The 20,772-nt window shown below is 33.5% G+C and overlaps 1 long non-coding RNA gene across 3 annotated transcripts; it reads right to left on the bottom strand.

Moving 5' to 3' along the window:
* Positions 1 to 2,760: 2,760 nt before the first annotated feature.
* LOC110662916 (uncharacterized) lies at positions 2,761 to 7,335 on the bottom strand. 3 transcript variants are annotated; one of them, XR_009147067.1, is made up of 3 exons: positions 7,238 to 7,335; positions 3,910 to 4,740; positions 2,761 to 3,092 (listed from the first exon to the last, which is right to left on the bottom strand). It is a non-coding gene; the product is annotated as an uncharacterized LOC110662916 (long non-coding RNA). The 3 variants fall into 3 exon arrangements; XR_009147066.1 differs by lacking the exon at positions 7,238 to 7,335 and having other exon boundaries at positions 3,910 to 4,485; positions 4,565 to 5,034; XR_009147065.1 differs by lacking the exon at positions 7,238 to 7,335 and having other exon boundaries at positions 3,910 to 5,034.
* Between the last annotated feature and the right edge of the window lie 13,437 nt (positions 7,336 to 20,772).

Raw genomic sequence — 20,772 nt, 5'->3', positions numbered from 1 at the left:
ATTTGCAATTCTGCTAGTCATTGTTGACGAGAAACAGTATCTAAACCTTTTATAAATTTATTAATAAGATATTATTTACGTGTGGAATGAATTTTTGACCTGCTAAATAAATAAAAAAATACATATTAATGGACTGTGACTTGGCAAAGATGCTAAGATCCCAGTGTGAAATGATGAATTGTGCCCCTTTTTAACTTCCAATTGAACCCACTATAATGAGAAATAAAAATTATGTATATAAAAATTGAGTGTATTTAGAAAATAAATCACTATTCCGTTAAAAATGAAAGATTACTTCAAAAATGTAAAGGCAATAATTGAAAAAAATGAATTGATTGCTTGTTTATAAGAAAAAGTTAATTTGTACAATTAAAAATGTGAAGGTTTGCTTGAAAAGTAAATGTGCAGTGAAAGTTAATGAAATCTTGATTGAAATTAAATTAAAATCTAAATTGTTTGAAAATGCAAATTGCGATTGATAATAAAAAGTAAATTGAGAGTTGATCTATAAACTATAGAATGTTTGTTAATTGAAAAGAAAATATTTGTTTGTTTTAATTGTTAATTGGATTGGGAAGGGGGCTTTTATGTTGTATGTGTTGCTCTTAATCTAATTGATGTTGCTCGATGAACACGCTTACGACACGCAATACTTCATTGCTTTAACTACTCCTAAGATTAGCCATCGCTATTAATTGCTCTAACTTGCTCAACCATGTTAATTAACTATTCTTTAACTTATTCAAAGCAAACTGCATTCAACTGAATGTGCCTGTACATTTACTTAGTTGCTACTTATTCTTTTAAGTCATGAATCTTGGACTTTGGATAAATGGGTAGACTTGGCCTTTAAGTTACATTTAGTATAACATAATGTAATGGAATGTAATCATTTATATAATGAAATTAAAGTTGTAATGTAATACAATATATTAAATTAAATATTACATTATTTAAAAGGATAAAAATGTAATATAATAACCATTACAATCTCAATTTTTTTTTTACTTATATACATGGAATGTAATTAAATTAATAATAAAAATTTAATATATAATATTATTTTATTAAAACGTTATTTTATTTAAAATTATGAATATTTTCATCACCACTACCAATACATTATCAAACTCGCATTTCATCGATAAAGTCAAAAATAAGAACAAACAAGAAAAATAAGCGGCGATATTAAAATTTATTTTTAGGACTGTTAGGAGCAGTGATAGCAGCTTAGGCCCGGGAGGTTTGGAATCAGACCCAAGGCCCTTGTCACAGAAAACAAATGGAAGCTGCTGAAGGAATTGGGAGGAAATATTCTGGAAGAATGCAGCTGGAGGAAAGGGGTTGGCTAGAGAGAATTACGAAGACCATGCCGTGGCAGATACTGAAGGAATTGCAGCAGGTGGGGAAGAGCTTAAATAGAGAGAACCTAAACAAAGCAAGATTTATTGCACGGGAACTGTATTGATTGAGTGGATGTCAGAATTTGTTGTTGAAATTGAGTATCCTAATTCATCAATTCAATACAAGCTCTTCTGTTTTTCAATTCCATTTCCCTTCTTTCATTATTTTATTTTTGTTAATTTGCATCCACGTGTTGTAGTGAGTGAAAATTGGGAGAGATAAAAGGGTATTTTCCATTATTATCTGATTACAAGTTTCAGAACTCCATTTTCAACCCATCAGTTTAAGGTTCAATTGTTCCTAATATCATATTGAAATTGTTTTAACCAACTCAATCCGAGCCAGAAGGACAGAAAAAAAAAAAAAAGCAATCAAACAAACAAACAACACCATTGAAAGCAAGTATAGGGGAGAAAAAGGACAACGGTGGTGAGCATTAGTGATCTGCAAGAGATCATTGCATGATTTTGCGGATGACAGCAGGAATTACACAACTGAATCATTTATTAAAATTTGTCCTCCATCCTTATTTTAAAAGCAGCTTTCTCCATCCCATATGTCAGTTATTTAACAAATCCTGGAATAAATCACTTCACAATTAGGACAAATGGAACACATATTTAACAATCAAATAAATTGGGTTACTAATCATGAAGTTGATATTTTAGTTTTATAAACAGAGTAATTCATAATTCCACTGAGTTGATGCACCAAATGAAAAAACATGACTAGAGGGTATGATTTAAATGGATTTGGCCAGGAGCATTAAAATATAATAATCAGAGATTGATCTCAAAACAGTCCAATACAAGTCAAATAAAAGTAAATAAAAAGCATTCTGTTTCTGAATTTATCACGAAAAAGTAATTTCTTAGTTCCTTCTTGGAGTTTTATAAAAAGCCCCATATTCATACTCCAATTTCTTAATTCTTTCTTGAAGTTTTACAAAAGGATTTATTAGAATTGTAAAATGAATCCAAATAGGCGATAGAATCTTTACATGAGATTGCGTTATCAATGCAATTAACTATACATATTAATGAGAATTATATGTAAATGCAGAATACTGACACAAATAGATAATTAGAAAGTGTCAAGTTTTCCCTTCCAAGATAGACGAATGAAACTAAAAAGAAAAAAAAAATAGAAATACTTTAACTGGGCAGGTCAGTTGAATTAACAAACTTGAGATGTTCATTGCATCACTTTGTCTCAATTATATATATATATATATATGTTTTAAAAACAGAAGGAAATTGCATTAAGATAAATCATCATAAGAAATCATGAGTGACAGGACCTCACTTCTGGAGATTAAACTAAAAACTAAGTTATGTGCTAAGCAGTGGACAACAGTTTAAGCCCTCACTCCCGGAGATTTGACTAAAAACTAAATTGTACCATAAATTGTATGTGTTAAGCAATGGACAACAGTGTTCACTGATTTACCAGTAGAAGAAATAGAGCAGAATTAATTAAGAAGAAAATTCATAATCAGTGACAATAGAATCAAAATAAGAGAGATCATGCTGATTGGAGTGGAGAGCTTGTACCAACAGCAAAGAACCAGACTCTAAAATTACATCGCGAAAGCCCTTACAAGTATGTATGCCACGCCATACACCTGATAATCAAATAATCAAAGCTCCTCCAATAAAATCGAAGCATCTCCAAAGGAATCTCAGCGACTGCATCCAGAGAGACACAAATCAAAACATATCCATATTCGATGTTAAATATCCTTGACGTATCTAAAACAAGCTATATGATACAAAGCAGGCAGAAAAGTGACAGGCAAGAAATATATTAGCGCTTCAAAAATCTGATAATCTCAGTTCTTGACATGCTTTTGCCCATAAATATGTGCCACAAGAAACTTTACAAGAGATCCACTAGAAGGGTATTTGCAATTCTGCTAGTCATTGTTGACAAGAAATCCTAGTATAGTAAACTGCTTGATTTGTTTCTGATGCTGATGGTTTACTGTCAAGGTATAAGTGAACAAAGAGCAAAGGAAACGCCACAAAAGGGTCATAAAATCTTAGAAACATGAACAGTGACCTTCCATTCACCATTATTCACTATGCATATATTTCTTGATTTAGCATTGACCACGAGCCACATGCACCATTAAGGAACAATAATGAAACAAAAAATAAAAAGTAAAGCAATACTTCTCTCAATGAGCGAAAAACAATACATCAATATTAACCCTGCTAATTCTGAACTTAAAATAAGATTAAAATTACAGGAGTACTTATACTTGCTTCCATACTGGAACTACTATTATCAGTTTGCAGGTTTTACTTTTCATATACGATAAAAATTTGCAACAGATATAAATTTTCCTCAGATGCAAATGCACCAAAATTACAGTTTAATTTTCCTTAGATGCTAATGCACCAAAATTACAGTGTAAATATAGCATGTTCTCATTCTTAAACATTCACAACATGGTAGTAATCTTATTATAGAAAACGACAACAATTGCTGCATTTTACGCACCTGCAAGCATTTAAGATGGACAAAATTTCCTGCTTGCCACTGTAATTTTCTTGAGTTGCCTTATAAGTGACAACATGAGGCTTGATTCCCTGCTTAGTCATCTCATCAAATAAAGTCACAGCAGATTTCACTTATAAATTCTTGCACTGGGCATCTATAAGTGCAGGATAAGGAACAGCATCAGCATTCAATCAAGGTTGAATAAGTTAATAAATTAGGTGATATGCATGCCCCTTCCATCAATCAAGCTAAGAGCTTCTTGGAGAGAGAGAGCTTCAGTGATTTTCGGATCAGATGGACCAAGAAGCTCAATTAGCAAGCCTTAATCAGCTGTCCTCACCAATCACAAAGAACCCAACCTGCTCAATTTTGTTATGATGCGGACGGGAGGAAGCATCTGTATTGCATTTCAAGAATCCCGAAGCAGGCTTGTGCCATTTCAACAAATCAGCCACAGAAACTGTCGAAGAGTAGTCAGAATGGGATGGATGGTCACTAACTTGGGCAGCTAATCACTGATTCAGGAAGAAGGAAGCAGAGCTTGTAATCTGATTAGAATTCCAAAGCGCTTCGTTCCTGTTTTTCCAAAGAGACCAAATTAGAGTGCATCTTCTGTGAGGAAACTCAATTATAGTCACACGAATAGGCTCGAAACCTGAGTTAACACAGAGTCACTACCACTGCATCTTCTGTGAGGAAACTCAATATCTCATTTGGAGGATCAGGCCAGAATTGAACACAATGAGCTGCAGAATGCAATTTCACATAAGAGCCTTAATTTCAATGCCACAAGTTTCAATGTGCTAAAGAATCAGCAGTACAATTCTTCTTCTGAAAACATAAACTAAGTACACTCCATCAAGAACGGAAATCATGTTAGAGATGAAACTTTAGCTTAAAAAAGTTGAATATGCATACACATATTTCATGATCCATGCAAGAAATTGAATATGAATGTGAATAAAAAGGATTTTAGAATGGTGGAAGCTACTGTTTATCATAAATTGCAGAGCATTTTCATAAATTACAGATGCTAATGATGTCAATAAATTAGAATATCAAAATTTTATTAAAGGTGAAATTATTTCTTTATGTCACTTTGCTAAGAGGTGAAGAAACTAATTTAGTTACTACCCATAAGTGCACTTAATGGCGTTAGCCCTTTTCCCTCGATTTGTTAACGACGTGATAGTTCAATAATCGATTTGTCATGAAATTTTCTTCAATCCTTGAATTGAAAAAGCATGATAAACAGGTTACTATATTGTGCTTTCCCCAAAAATTTAACAATTTATACATCTTAATTAAATTTCTTTTTAGAGCTAAATTGGATTTAAAATGGAATAATTGTCTCTATATTGATTAAAATATCTTTTTTTTCTTGTTAAATATGATACTGCATATGGATGATCGGAATTCTCAGACTAAAAATATCTTAATTAAGGTACACTAGTATTATGGGATGATTAGAAAAAAAAATTATTTATCATAAATAATAATATAATTGAATTAATCCGGACATTTTTTGTCATGAACTCCATACCATCCAAATCCATTTAAAAAAAAAATCTTTATTCTCCTATACCATTCCATGAACTCCATACCATCCATATCCATGTGAAGATTATTTGTCAATAAGTTTTAATGTCTATAAATTATTTTTAGGACTATAAGGAGCAGCGATACTGAAATTGTTTTAAGAACCCCAATCAAGCCAAAAGGAAAGAAAAAACAAACAAACAAACAACGCTGCTGATGGGAAGGATAGGGGAAAAAGGGACAACAATGATGGTGAGCATTAGTGATCAGAAAAGTAGAACCTGAGATTTGGCAAATGATTGCATGGTTTTGCAACTGACAGCGGGAATTACACGATTGAATCATTTATTAAAATTTGTCATCCGGTTAAAACCGGTTTTCTCCATCCCATATGTCAATTATTCAACAAATTCTGGAATAAATCACTTCACAATTAGGACAAATAGAACACAAATTTAGCAATCAAATAAATTGGTTTACTAATTAAGAAGTTGATGATTTTAGCTTTATAAACAGAGTAATTCATAATCCCACTGAATTAATGCATCAAATAAAAAATCATGGCTAGAGGGTATGATTCAAATGGATTTGGCCAAGAGCACTAAAATATAGTAATAAGAGATTGGTCCTCAAAGAGTCCAATAAAAATCAAATGGAAGTAAAAAGAAAATGCAATATGAATTTTTTTTTTCTTTCTTTTTTTGTGGATCCTTACCCTAAATAAAGCAAAGATCTTAAAAGAAGGCACACACTCCCTTCAAAGTTGGTTTTGATGAAAGAAAGAGCTGCATAAAATCATTTAACAGCTGCCTAAAGGAAGGTTTATAATTTAATAGCTAGCAAAAGGATTGGAATCTTCATCAAAGAAAAAAAAAATCATCAATCAAGATTTTTTACTTGTTTTTTCTTTAACTAGCGTACAAAGCAAAGGACTAGATTCTTGTTTCTAAAGTGACACAAACCCAGGAGCTGCTTCTGCTTTGCAATTAATTCTTTCCCCACTTACCAACTTAATCACAGAAAGAGTGTTAGAAAATTTTCATGGTCCTACAAACTCAACTAGCATAACCACAAAGAGAAAAATCACAAAGCACTATGTTGAAACTTACTAGAGGAGGTAACAACCTTAACAAGTGTCAAAATGTGTTTGTGAGTTTATTTTTCCTCTTCATTTTCAGCCGCCAAAAATTTTTCACAGAAGAGGGTGAAGCATAATAAACATATACTAAACATTCTCTAATGGTAAGAAGAGATCTACATGATAAACAATAACATGGACAAACATAGAAAGAAACATCACAGCACAGGCACGTACACAAATTTAAATACTACATACGCATAGGAAGAGCAAGGATGAACAGAGTCAAGGAATCAACTATACGAATAAAACTCCTTTCTTCCAAATGCGTAATATTATGACTATGGACATTTGGACAATAATTGAGGTGTTATTGGTGCCAGCTACAAATTTTAAAAAATTTATAATTGTATACAAATTGCCTGGAAAGAGATCATGCAATTTTCTCTCAAAGAGGTGAAGGAACAAAAAAAAAGAAAGGTCAAACAAAAAGGAGAGGGTGCACCAACAGAAGAAGGTAACGTTGACATATGGGTTCAATCATATACAACATAGCAAATGTTCAGCATAACATATTATGCAGATTTTAAATAATAAAAGCAAGATTCAAATGCCTAAGTTTCTGCAACTTGCGATTCAAACTTCTTTTGAGAAGCAAATTTTACAAATTAGTAATTGATTATGCAGCATTAGATCATAAAAGCAACCCACCTGAAATGGAAGACTTATAGTCGCTAATTAAGTTTGTGCTAGAGAGGGAGAAATTGGAGGCTACAAAAACCATAGAGCTTCTGAATTGTTGAGTGGAGAAGAGAAATGGAAGTCGAGAGTCAAAAAAAGTTTGTATAAGAGAAGCAGTTCTTGAGAAAAGAAAAACGAGAAGGAAAAATAAATCACAAGCGGTAGAAATTGTTAATTAGTATCTTGGGATTTCTTTTATTGGAGTATGAAGATACTGCTTCATATAGAATTCCAAATAAAATCTATTATGAAGCAGCAAATGAGTTTTCATTACAAGTGTGGAATAAACTGAGAAACACAGTTCCCATTGTCTCTGAGGAAGAATTAATATATGCATCTTTACCACTTTATGTGACATGCAAAATACTTCTACTCATAAAATCACTATGTGTTCGTAATTTCACCAAAGGGACATGTAATCATAATTTTGGAAATCTAAATAATATAATAAAAGACAGAATAAGAAAGAAATTCACATTTTACAAAACTACTTTGCAGACCAAGAAAATTAATTGAATTGAAATTACTCTCTGAAAGAAAAAGGAACCGGACAAACCAAAATTCTGCAGTATTTTCTTTAGAAAAATAAAATCGAACCAAAGTAAAATCGAACCAAAGCCTTATCAGATTATGTTGAATGAATATATTGTCACTTACTAATCCCAAAAAAAGGCAAAATCCAAATAAACAAAATGCTGAATAAATATCATAAATATCCCATAGGTAAACTGCAGAGCCTCTACAGATTTCAATAAAAACTTAAACTGTTCAATAAACTAAACTAATTATTAGCCCGAGAAAACATGAATTCGGGCATACCATGAGAACAAATCAAAGTTGTCTCTCTCCAGAAAATGGACTGAATATTTGGATCAGCTGCAGAATTCTACTGATCTGAAACAAATAACAGACAGAGAAAACATGGTTTGAGCTAGATGCTCAGTGAATGATAATTATAGCACACAACGGAACAGGAACAGACAGAGGCTTGATTAATTTCACAATAAATTTTCTATTCAATAAAATTATGCTCATGCTGTCAAAATCCTTAATAAAATAATTTCATAAAACATGTATATAAAATAAGTTCATTCAATAAAAATTTTTATGGTACAATGCACCAGGGTGATGATACCCCACATCACCAAAGGCCAGATGGTAAGCGCGCTACCAGATATCAGATACCTTCCTCCTCCTTCACAGATATCAATGCATATGATACTAATGCAAACCATAAACTGCAATGATGCATGACTCGACAATGCAACCTAATACCGTGATAGTCCACACGGCGGGACCAGATAACAAAAATAGATACTGGGCACAGATACCAATTCAAAATAGAAAATCAATTTGTACAAATCAATCAAAATCAATAAAAAAAATTTCAAATAGCAAATAATAACTGGTAGTGCAATTTCAATAGTATATTTCAATAGTTTCAGAGAGTCAATAAAATCAAATCAATCTCAAATCAATTCAGTAACACATCGGTAAATTTTATAATCAAATATCAATCAATATAAATACATTAAAGGCCTGTTCCCGGAATCCTAATGGGTCTAATGCAGAGATAGTTGACAAAATCAATTATTTAATCAAAATCGAAATAAAATTCAATAATAAAATAAAACTCTAGAAAATCACATAAAATAATTGTTAAAATATTAATTTAAAATTTCATTTAATAACAAACTTAATGCTAAGAAATTTTGAAAGGGACTAAAATGGTGCCATGTACTATAATTACCACTCACCTGGAACCTCCAAGATAATAGTTATTTCAATGGAAGAGAGACAATTTCAACTGACTGATTGAATATTCAAATCTCCTACACACCCAAAATATTAAAGAAAAATATCAAATAATAATAAAATATAATAACTTATATATATATATATATATATATATATATATATATATATATATATATATAATCAATTATTATCCAACAGCAATTATGATCAACCCAATTCAATACCAATGATCAAAGAAATAAATTTCTAGGGTAGTTGTAACAAATCAATGAAAGAAAATAAAATCAAATTCACCCATTATTGAATAAAGAATGAGAATTTTTATCTTGAAAACAGAATCGAATGTGATGAAAAAAAAAGTAAAAATTTAGGGATTCTCTGTTGAGAGTATTTGGTAGAAAAAAAAAAAAAAAAAAAGAGGTGACAAACAGGTTTTGAGAGCAAAGTTTAGCAGAAAAGATGATTAGGTATATATATATTTCAAGAGTTCTATTTGGTGTAGAATGGGATAAGAGTTATTATTGAACTGGGTTGTTCAGATTGCAGATATATATTTAATTTCAAAAATAATATATATATATATATATATATATATATATATATATATATATATATATATATATATATATACATATCTAAAAATAAATAAGCAGACCGTCAAAAAAATATTTATATATTTTTTTATAAATATATTAAATTATTGTAAACTAATTAAAATAAAATAATAATAAATAATAAATATATATGGGTTTCCACATATTTCCCTCCTTAAAAAAATTCGATCCCCGAATTTGAATAGACAAAATTTTAACCTGAAGAATCAAATAAGTGAGGATATTTGGCTCGCATTTCAGATTCTGTCTCCCATGTGGCCTCACTACTTGAGTGATTATGCCACAAGACTTTGACCAAAGCCACTTCCTTAGACCGGAGTTTCCTAATTTTTCGATCTAAAATCTTTACTGGTTGCTCCTCATATGACATATCATCCCTAAATTGCATGGTTTGAGGTTGTAAAACATGAGATGGATCTGGTACATACTTCCTAAGCATAGAAATATGGAAAACTGGATGTACATGTGCAAAACCAGGTGGAAGGGCTAAACGGTAAGCAACTGCTCCAATTCTCTCCAAAATTTCAAATGGACCAACAAAACGAGGGCTAAGCTTCCCTTTCTTCCCAAACCTCATGATTCGTTTCATAGGGGAAACTCTCAGAAATACATGATCACCAATCATAAATTTTACATCTTTATGCTTAGGGTCGGCATAACTTCTCTGTCAACTTTGAGCAGTCAAAAGTCGATCACGAATTAGTCGAACCTTCTCTGAAGTTAATTGTATCAACTCTGGTATAATAAGCCTTCTTTCTCCAACTTCATCCCAACAAACTGGTGACCTACACTTTCGACCATATAATGCCTCATATAAAGCCATCTCTATACTTGTCTGATAACTGTTATTATAAGCAAACTCCACTAAAAGCAAATGATGATCCCAACAGCCACCAAAATCCATAACGCATGCACGAAGCATGTCCTCTAATGTCTGTATGGTCCTTTCTTACTGTCCATCCATCTAAGGGCGAAAAGCAGTACTAAAGTCTACTCGTATTCCTAAAGTTTCTTGGAATTTATTTCAAAATCGATAAGTAAATTGAGTACCACGATCAAAGACAATGGAAATTGAAACTCCATGAAGACTAACAATCTTGTTTATATACAACTGTGCAAGTTTAGCAAAGTTATATGTAGTCTTCACATGAACGAAATGAGCAGATTTTGTCAATCTGTCCACTATCACCCAGATTGCATTGTATCCACCTTGTGTACTAGGTAAACCCACAACAAAGTCTATGGCAATATGCTCGCACTTCCACTCGGGAATAGGCAATGGCTGAAGTAACCCAGATGGTCTCTGATGTTCTGCCTTAACTCACGACAAGTCAAACATTTAGCAACAAAGTGCAACATCCTCTTCATGCCACCCCACCAATAATGCTCCCTTAAATCACGGTACATCTTAGTTGAACACAGGTGTCTTGTGTAAAGCAGAATGGTGTGCCTCCTCCATGATTTCTCTTCTCAACTCATCAATATTGGGGACACAAAGTCTAGTGCCATAACGAAGAACTCCATCATCATTTAACATGAACCCTTGAGCTTGGCCTTGATGAATACTATCTATAATCACACATAGCTGAGAGTCCCTCTTTTGAGCAGCCTTAATTCTATCAATCAAGATAGGCCTATGATGTACGAAAATCCGCAAGTATACGGGTCGTCTCAAGTAATAAAGTGATGAATCAAGTATCATTCCTACGAGGATTTGCTGTTTGATTACTAAACTATGAATGAAGCGATTATTTGGGCTAATGATTAATGAATAAATGGTAAATGTAAATGAGCAAGGTAAATTGATTAATCTAATTGAAATGGGTAAAGAGCAAACAAATAAATTCTAATTCTAGTTCGCAATTAAACTAAAATTAACAATGGGTAATTTAAACGGAAGTCTAATTATGGTAAAAGTGATTCCAGAGTTGGGGGTTTATGCATAAATTAACTGGGATTTGTCTTGGGCATTCCAATTTTTAGGGAAAAATAGAGTTTGAAGGAAATTGATTCTAAATTCCTTTGATATCTTTTTCAAGCAAATCAAAGTGTATTCTAAAATAACCAAACCTACTTTCGTATGTATTTGATTACTTTAAAACCCATTAAGTTTTGTAACCAATAATTAATTCCTCTTAAAGTCCTAGTTTATTTCTAAATCTAGGTGATTTTAAGTTCCCATCCATGATTACCCATCAATGACTTTCACCTTTCGGTCATTCAATCAAAGATTAACACAATACCCAATGGGTACCAACATTAGGCAAGTAAATCAAGCACACAAGGAAGGAATCAAAACTCATATTCATATAAAATAAGGAAATACCCAGTCCAAATCCACAAATTAATCTAAAACATATTTACCAACTCTGAAATCTAAAGAAATTACTCACTCATTATGGTATTTACAAGAAATATTGATGGAAGAATAAAGAAAAACATGACAAAAGGACTGAAATAGGAAAACCCAGGTGGAAGAACCAAGGTCTCTGGTTTCGGAGCTCCAAACTCGTCTTGTGAGCCTCCTCTTCCTAGAGAGAATGGCGTCTTCTCTCCCTCTTTCTATATAATTGTTCTTTCCTTTTTGTTTTTCCTTCCCTTCCTCTTATGGAAAAAAAAATAAGGAAATGATGAATTTATATGGTCCCTAAAAGTTGCCCTAAAAGTAAATAAAAGACAAGGAGTGGATAGGAAATGAGGTGTAAAATTATCCAAGTCAGCAGCACTATTCACGTTCTGGGCATTCTGCTTAGGGTTCGGCTTAACCCTAAGCAGCTTCTTAGCAAATTTTAGCCTCTGTGTATGCATCGCTTAAGGTTGCGGACCTTCAAGAAATCTCAGAGACTTAGAGTAAAATGGACTTTTCGCTCATGCTTGACTTGTGCTGCACCTTAAGCACTGCCGCTTTACCCTAAGCATGACCTTAAGCAAAGTCTCAAGCAAATTTCGGCTAGTTTGCTCTTTCAAGGCTTGATTTCTTCAACTTTCCTCCATGCTTAAAGAATTCCAAATTTCTTCAAATCACTTCCTAATGCACTCATTGATCCTCGATTTGCCACAAAATCCTATCAAAAATAACAAAATTACAAAAATCAAACATAAAGTATTTAAATTTAACAAATAAGCTAAAATAAAGCTAAAAACATAAAATATACTAAAATATAAGGGCAAAATGGATGCAAAACTACCCTAAAATACCTATATGAAATGAGTGTAACAAATTCCCCCCCAAACTCAAACCTTTGCTTGTCCTCAAGCAAATTAAAACAATTAATACAATTTGGGGTACCTTACCTTAAATTAATGAAAATTACTTATCCAAACTCTCAAGCTTACCTTTAGCCACCAACAAACCATATACCCACTTTCAAGATGCAAAGAATTTAATCCTTACCAAAGTTATCACCGCTTAGCCTTGGGTCAATTATCCATATCATCAAGCCCAAACCAATCAATCACAAGAATAATCGTGCCTAAATAGACTATAGGGTAATCCATAAGCTAAAGTATCTCAAATAATGATGGAAGTAAATGAATGGATTAATGATATCACAATCCCATAGGCAATTTTCCTATTCCAATCTCCACTAATGTAGAAAAACACTATCAAAAGATCAAAAGGACTTTCAAGGGTTGTAATGTGGCTAAGGGGGTGATAATGTGGTTAACAAGAAAGGATAAAGGTAACAAAATATGAGAATAATCAAATTATTAAAAAATCAAGATACACAAAATATTTTTTATTTTATTTTATTTTATTTTATTATTTTTTTTAAATCAATTGAGAGAAGGAACTTTACGACTTTTCACTAATGCTAGCATATAATTTTGAAGCTTTTAGAGGGACTACATAAATATCATTGACTTAAATTATAATTGTCCCTTTCAATTCACCCCCAAACTCATTTCTTTGTGTACTTGGGTAGTGAATTACTTTACATACCATAATTGAATTTGCTAGCTTTTTTTATTTTAATTACTTCTCCCAACTAATTGTTATATATATATATATATATATATATATATATATATATATATATATATATATTTTTTTTTTGAATCATATCTCTTTAAGAATTATTCTCATGGAGGGTAGGTAAGTGTTTGGGTTTATGGCTAGGTTTTAATGTGGGTTCCAAAGAAATAAGAGGGATAAATGTAGGCTCAAATTGGTTTCAAAGGAAATTTTGAAGTGAGGTTGGCTAAGGCTAAAATATGGGTTTAAAATTCAAAGAATGCCTATATCATTTCTTTTTCAAGTGTATGCTATGATTTCGCCTTGAAAGGTTTAGAAAGATTGTTCTAGGATTGGTGAGACATCAATTAGCTACTTCTCACCCTAGAGTTTTCTCTAAGCACTCAAAGTCAATGCAATTGATTGGGTGGCCCTTGGCTAAGAAGATATAAACTAAAGCAAGAATCTAATAACTTTGCACCTATCTAGAACTTTCAATCCATCAAACCCTTCTAAAAGTAAGCTCAATTGCTCTTCAAAGCAATTCTCAATCCTCTAAGGACAAGGTAAAAAATTATTTTTATGATATGCATGATCCTAAAGTGAATGCATAAATCAAATTAAAACTAAGTGTAATCTATATGAAAACTATATGCAAATGTATGTGTATGAGTATAGACATGCGTGTGGTATATGTATAAGTGTATGGATTATCTATATATGAATGAATGAAAAGCAATAAATGAATGAATGAAAATTTTAAAGAAAAATTTAAAAATTTTGCAAAAATTTTGCCCTCACCCCCAAACTCAAATGAAACATTGTCCTCAATGTTTAAAATGAATGCAAAGATGGGCAAAATTGTGTAAACTAATCAATTAATGAAATTTATACAATTGGGGATTAAATCAATATAAGGTCAAGATTTCCAAAATTAGCTCAAAGTGATATCAACAATGAAGCTTTAGAGAGAAAAATGTGAAAAGGTATCCCAAATGTATGAATTGACACTGCTTAAGATGTTGCTTAACCTGCTGCGTAGGGTAAAGCGGAAGCATAATCATTGGTAACATACCATAAGATTAAATGGTGTAAGGGTAAGTTATACTGCGGTGATGTTGATGTGGAGCAGTGTGGCTCAAAGAAAATTTGTGCAACTCATCAATGTTAGCAAAATTAGGATTGAAGAAAAGATAAAGTGCAAAAATAATGTGCAAAAAGATGAAAAAGTATAAAGAAATAAGATCTAACAATTAAATCAAAAATTAAACCAAAAAGCATTCACAGAGTAACTATGTCCATAGCAGAAAATAAAATAAAATAAAATAAAGTAAACTAAAGGAAAGAAGTGCAAGTATAATCATAAAAATTAATTACCAAAGTATTACAACTAGTACCAAAGTTCGAAAACTAAAATAAACAGATTACAAAATAAACTTAAAACAGAAATTAAAACTGCTGCTACTGATCAAGCTCTGCTATCAAGGCTTTGTTCTTTGCATCGAAGTCCGCCTGAGTTCTGCAGTAGGTTCATTGTGATCCGAAGCGTCAGAAGCAGTTTCCAAATTTTCTGTGAGGTCTTTCATTTCTTGAAACATGGCTTGGCCCCAATGATATAAGTTGTTGTAGGATTGAGCTAGTTTGTTGTAAAGCTCCAACATTTGAATTTGGTGTTGCTTCTGTTTCTTTTTAAGAGATAAAAATCTATTTTTAAGTTTCTTTTCTAGCTTCTTCTTTTGGTTAACCTACTGCTGACCCATGGTTTCAATTTTGATTTCTAAGTTTTTCAAGGTAGCAAGAATTTCTGTGTTGTCAGGTGAAGGAACAGATGGTTGGACAGTGAAACTTGTTAATTTGGATTCCAAGGATTTTAAAAGGGATAAAATGTCTGCTTAAAACTGTGGTGTAGTTGTTGTTTGTGGTTCTGATTGTGTATAGGTAGTGGGGTCTGTAGTACCAGTGGTATCGTGGATGTCTTTGTAGCAGTATAGGTATCGCCTATTTTCTCACAAACATCCATATGCAAGAACATTGTGTCGTCTATATATGATTCCCTGAAACTGCAAAAGAATTTATATAGACTAGCATCAAAGCTAAATGAGTTTGCTATAGCAGTTATATACCCCCTAAAAACTATACTACCTTTAGTATGCTTTGTGACAATTTGGTGCCAATGAGTGGCTATGAAATGGGCTGTGCTTACTTGTTTTCTCTCCTTCATGCACCACAAGAGAAACAAGTCACCAGCACCCACAATACTGTTACTGTGTCCCCTCTCTAAAACAGTGTAAGAAATGAACCTATGGAGGTATTTCAATACATGGTCAACTATCCTTGAGGCTTTTGCAGTCCTCTGTCTATAATAACCCACAAAAGGTGCAATATCCTTACAGAAATTAACAGGTTCATAAAAAGTTTGCTTCCACTCAATGTTTTTATATCCTGAATCCTGAAAACCAAAAATTGCATTCATAGCAGCCATGTCTAACTCCCTATCAATTCCAGCACATCGAAAATATATCATATCTTTATGTTCAGGCACTGTTGGTTTGAAACTCAGCCTTAGGGAACTCAAAAATTCCAGGTTAGATCCTTGTACACTTTGGTTCCCTAATTTTAGCAAAATCAGTCCAATAACATTCAAATAGGCAAATCTGAGTCATAAATGCCTAATTCTTTCAAAATCTGCTCATCCATATACTTATTTGCCAAAATAGTTTTAGAAACTAATTTCTCATAGGCCTTTTTCATATCCATATCCCTAAAAGCCCAAGGTAATGGAGAAATTACCTCTTCGATAGTATCTGCAGATGATGCGAGTCTTTGGAGAGTGTAAAGGAGGCGAGGTATGGTGTTTGGACATTTGGTCTTTGTGGTTTGCTAGGAAGACCTGGTCCTTTTGCTAACTGGTTCAGAGGACGGCTGAGGTGGAGAGTTTAGGTCGAAAGGAACAGAGGGTACTCGTTTCCTTTTTCCGACAGGGGTTTCTTTGGGTCTACCTGCGGCCCTTTTTGTTTTGCCTTTTGTTTTTGCTTAAGTAGGCGCAGGTTCTGGGGAATGGGTGTCGAGAATTGGTGTTTCATTTTGCAGCTCGGATTGCGGCGAGAGGGGAGTCAGCGGAATGAGAGGTGGTATTTGGCTTGGGGGTAGTGGCGGTGACTGAGGTGGTGGCGATTGTGGTAATGGTGGCGTTTGTGGTGGTGGTGACTGAGGTAATGGCGGACTAGGGCTGGGGTTAGGGTTTGTGGGCAATGAGGATGGAGTACCCATTTTAGGTCGAAATTTGCTGAGTTTGGGTTTGTGGGAAGACCACATTTTAGTTCTTACCATTTTAATGAAAGGAAAGAAACCGTTCGGCTTCCTGTAAAGATTGCCGGAAGAAATGGCGTGGGAAAAGAAGTCGACGAGGTTTATCGGGAGTGTTGGCGAGGCTTTTAGAAAATTTGGCGGACATCTTAGGCTATTTTAAATTGTGGGGCAGACTTATTGTAAGATGGGCCATGCTTGGGGTTAAGCATAAGGTTCAGCAAAATTTGCTTAAGACTCTGCTTGACAAGCAATGTCATCAGCAAGTTTCGGCAGGTTTTGGGAAAAATTGTGGTTTTGCTTGCCAAAAACAGTCCACAAGCTATGGAATTCTATCATGACCCTCAGCAATCACCAAATACACACAAACACCATAAAATTGAGGGATTTAAGTTCATAATCTCTTAGCACTCATCAAACACAATATATTTTCATTTAGCTCATGCAAGCATTTTTTTCAATTAAGGCACTAATTGTGACTACCTTTTGCACACTTAATGAAATGATCTCCTTTCTGATCTTATACCAAAAGCATATTTTCAGCAACATTTGAGACAAGTTCCAAACATTCAAGAATTGCAGAAAAGACATAGAAATTGACCTTTCTAGCAGCATGAACAGTAGCATGAACAGTAACAAAAATCTGCAGATTGCAAAAAACTAGCAGCAATTCAAACAAAAACATGTAAATTCCTAACAAACTACAAAATTATGTATACACTAAAAGGTAAAACTTAACAAACACTATTTTTGCACTTCAATAAAGCTCACATCAGTCCTAAATATCAAAATTGATCCTCATTCAAGTTGCATTCCACAGAATTTACACAAAACACAAAATCAAACATGTGCTATCAAGTAGATTGCAATATCAGCAATTTAGCACAAGTTTAAAGGTGTTACTGTTCACAGGCACTGGATAAAGTGCAGAATGTTGCTTATACTTGCTTCCCTTCAATTCTTTGTTTTTGCCACAAGTGTAAACTTGCCCAATCTTTATGAATGGCCTACAAAAGATAAACAAATGTCACTTTTGAGATTAATGAGGGTGAAAACTGAAAATGAAATGAAATGGAAAATTAATGAACTATAAAAGGATACGCTTGGGTTGCCTCCTAAGAAGCGCTTATTTAGGGTCTTAAGCTTGACCTTCCACTCCAATTCTAAACATCCCTGATTGGAGAACTAAGCCATGAAACCTCTACGACCCTTTGCGTGGGTTCTCCAACAATATAATGCTTTAATCTCTGCCCATTAACTTTGAAAGTCCCTGAGGTTTCATTACCTATCTCAACAGCTCCATAGGGGTATACCTTTATAACAGTGTAGGGTCCTGACCATCTTGACTTTAATTTTCCTGGAAATAACCTTAACCTAGAGTTGTATAGAAGAACAACATCACCTTCTTGAAATTCTTTCCTCCTAATATGCTTATCATGCCATCTCTTAGTTCTTTCTTTGTAAAGCTTGGCATTTTCATAAGCATCCAGTCTAAGTTCCTCAAGTTCATTTAGTTGCAGCATTCTTTTTTCTCCTGCAGTTTTTAAGTCAAAGTTCAGTGTTCTTATGGCCCAATATGCTCTATGCTCCAACTCCAAAGGTAAATGACAAGCTTTCCCATAAACCAATCTAAATGGGGTAGTTCCAATAGGAGTTTTAAAAGCTGTTCTATAGGCCCAAAGAGCATCATCTAACTTTAGTGACCAATCTTTTCTTGAACTATTCACTATTTTTTCAAGAATTCTTTTCAGCTCTCTATTGGAGATCTCCACTTGACCACTAGTTTGTGGATGGTAGGGTGTTGCAATCTTATGCTTCACTCCATATTTTTGCAATAATCTTTCAAATTGATGTTTGCAAAAATGAGAACATCCATCACTTATAATGGCACGTGGAGTTCCAAATCTTGTAAAAATGAACTTTTTAAGGAATTTAATCACAACTCTTACATCATTAGTTGGAGATGGTATAGCTTCAACCCATTTGCTCACATAATCTACTCCAACTAAAATGTATTTGTGTCCCAAGGATGATGGAAAAGGTCCCATGAAATCAATGCCCCACATCAAATAATTCCACTTCCGGTATATTTTGGAGGGCATTTCATCTCTCTTTGAGATATTACCCATCCTTTGACACCTATCACATGCATTTACAAACTTCCTCACATCCATAAAAATGTGTGTCCAAAAGAACCTGCTTGAAGAACTTTTCTGCAGTCTTTGTCGCACTCATGTGACCCCATAAAGTGAAGAATGGCAATCTTTGATAACATTCCATATCTCCTCATCACTAAACATCTTCTAATCAGCCCATCTCCACATTTCTTGAACAAAAATGGCTCCTCCCAATCATAATCCTTCACATCAAAAGAAATTTCTTCTTTTCTGCTGCCATGTTAGATCAGGTGGAAGGATTCCACACACTAGATAGTTCACAAAATCTGCATACCAAGGGGTTTTTGCATTCATGATTACTAACAGTTGCTCATCAGGAAAATAATCATCTATTGGGGGTTCTTTTCCCAGATTGTCTCCTTGTTCTTGCCTCAATCTAGATAGATGATCCGCTACCACATTTTCTACTCCTTTCTTATCTTTAATTTCCAAGTCAAACTCTTGAAGGAGTAACACCCACCTTATCAATCTAGGTTTAGCCTCTTTTTCAAGGAGATACTTGATAGTGCATGATCCGTGTATACTATGACCTTAGACCCCACAAGATAGGACCTGAATTTGTCTACTGCAAATACTACTGCCAAAAACTCTTTCTCTGTAGTAGTGTAATTTATTTGAGCATCATCTAAGGTCCTACTTGCATAATATATTGCATACACCTTCTTATCTTTCCTTTGTCCCAAAACAGCCCCAATGGCATAATCACTAGCATCGCACATTAACTCAAAAGGTAATGACCAATCGTGGTGCATAATAGGAGCAGATATCAAAGCTTCCTTTATCCTGCAAAAGCATTCATACAATTAGTATCAAAATTAAATTCCACATCTTTACTCAATAAATTGGTAAGAGGTTTAGAAATCTTAGAGAAATCATTGATGAATCTCCTATAAAATCCAAAGATGCCCCAAAAACTCCTCACTCCCTTCACACGGATGTTGGGGTGGCATTTTCTCAATAATTTCTACCTTTGATTTATCCACCTCAATACCCCTGTTTGACACAAGATGTCCCAAAACAATTCCTTCTTGTACCATAAAATGGCACTTTTCCCAATTCAAAACTAAATTGAACTCTTCACATCTCTGCAAAACCTTAGACAAGTTAGATAAGCATTCATCAAAAGATTTACCATACACAGAAAAATCATCCATGAACACTTCCATAATACCCTCAATCATGTCAGAAAATATGGACATAATACATCTTTGAAATTTAGAATGTGCATTACATAGTCAAAATGGCATACTTCGGTATGCAAAGGTACCATAAGGACATGTGAAGGTAGTTTTATCCTGATCATCTGGGTGAATAGGGATCTGAAAGAACCGAATAGCCATCAAATATCAAAAATAAGAATGATGATATAGTCTCTTAAGCATTTTATCTATAAATTGTAATGGAAAATGGTCCTTTCTAGTTGCCTTATTCAATTTCCTATAGTCTATACACATTCTCCATCCAGTTACAGTTCTTGTAGGTATTAGTTCATCATTTTCATTTTTCACCACTGTGATGCCCCCTTTCTTAGGTACAACATGAACTGGACTTACCCAATTGCTGTCAGAAACAGGGTAAATAATACCTGCATCAAGCAATTTCAAGATCTCCTTTTTCACAACCTCTTTCATGTTTGGATTCAATCTCCTTTGTGATTCTCGAGAGGCTTTATGGTCATTTTCCAACAAAATTCTA

Source organism: Hevea brasiliensis, unplaced genomic scaffold (assembly GCF_030052815.1).
Source record: "Hevea brasiliensis isolate MT/VB/25A 57/8 unplaced genomic scaffold, ASM3005281v1 Scaf81, whole genome shotgun sequence".
Lineage (NCBI taxonomy): Eukaryota > Viridiplantae > Streptophyta > Magnoliopsida > Malpighiales > Euphorbiaceae > Hevea > Hevea brasiliensis.
Note: the sequence above shows the minus strand (reverse complement) of the source record. Positions and strands in the feature narration are given on the sequence as shown.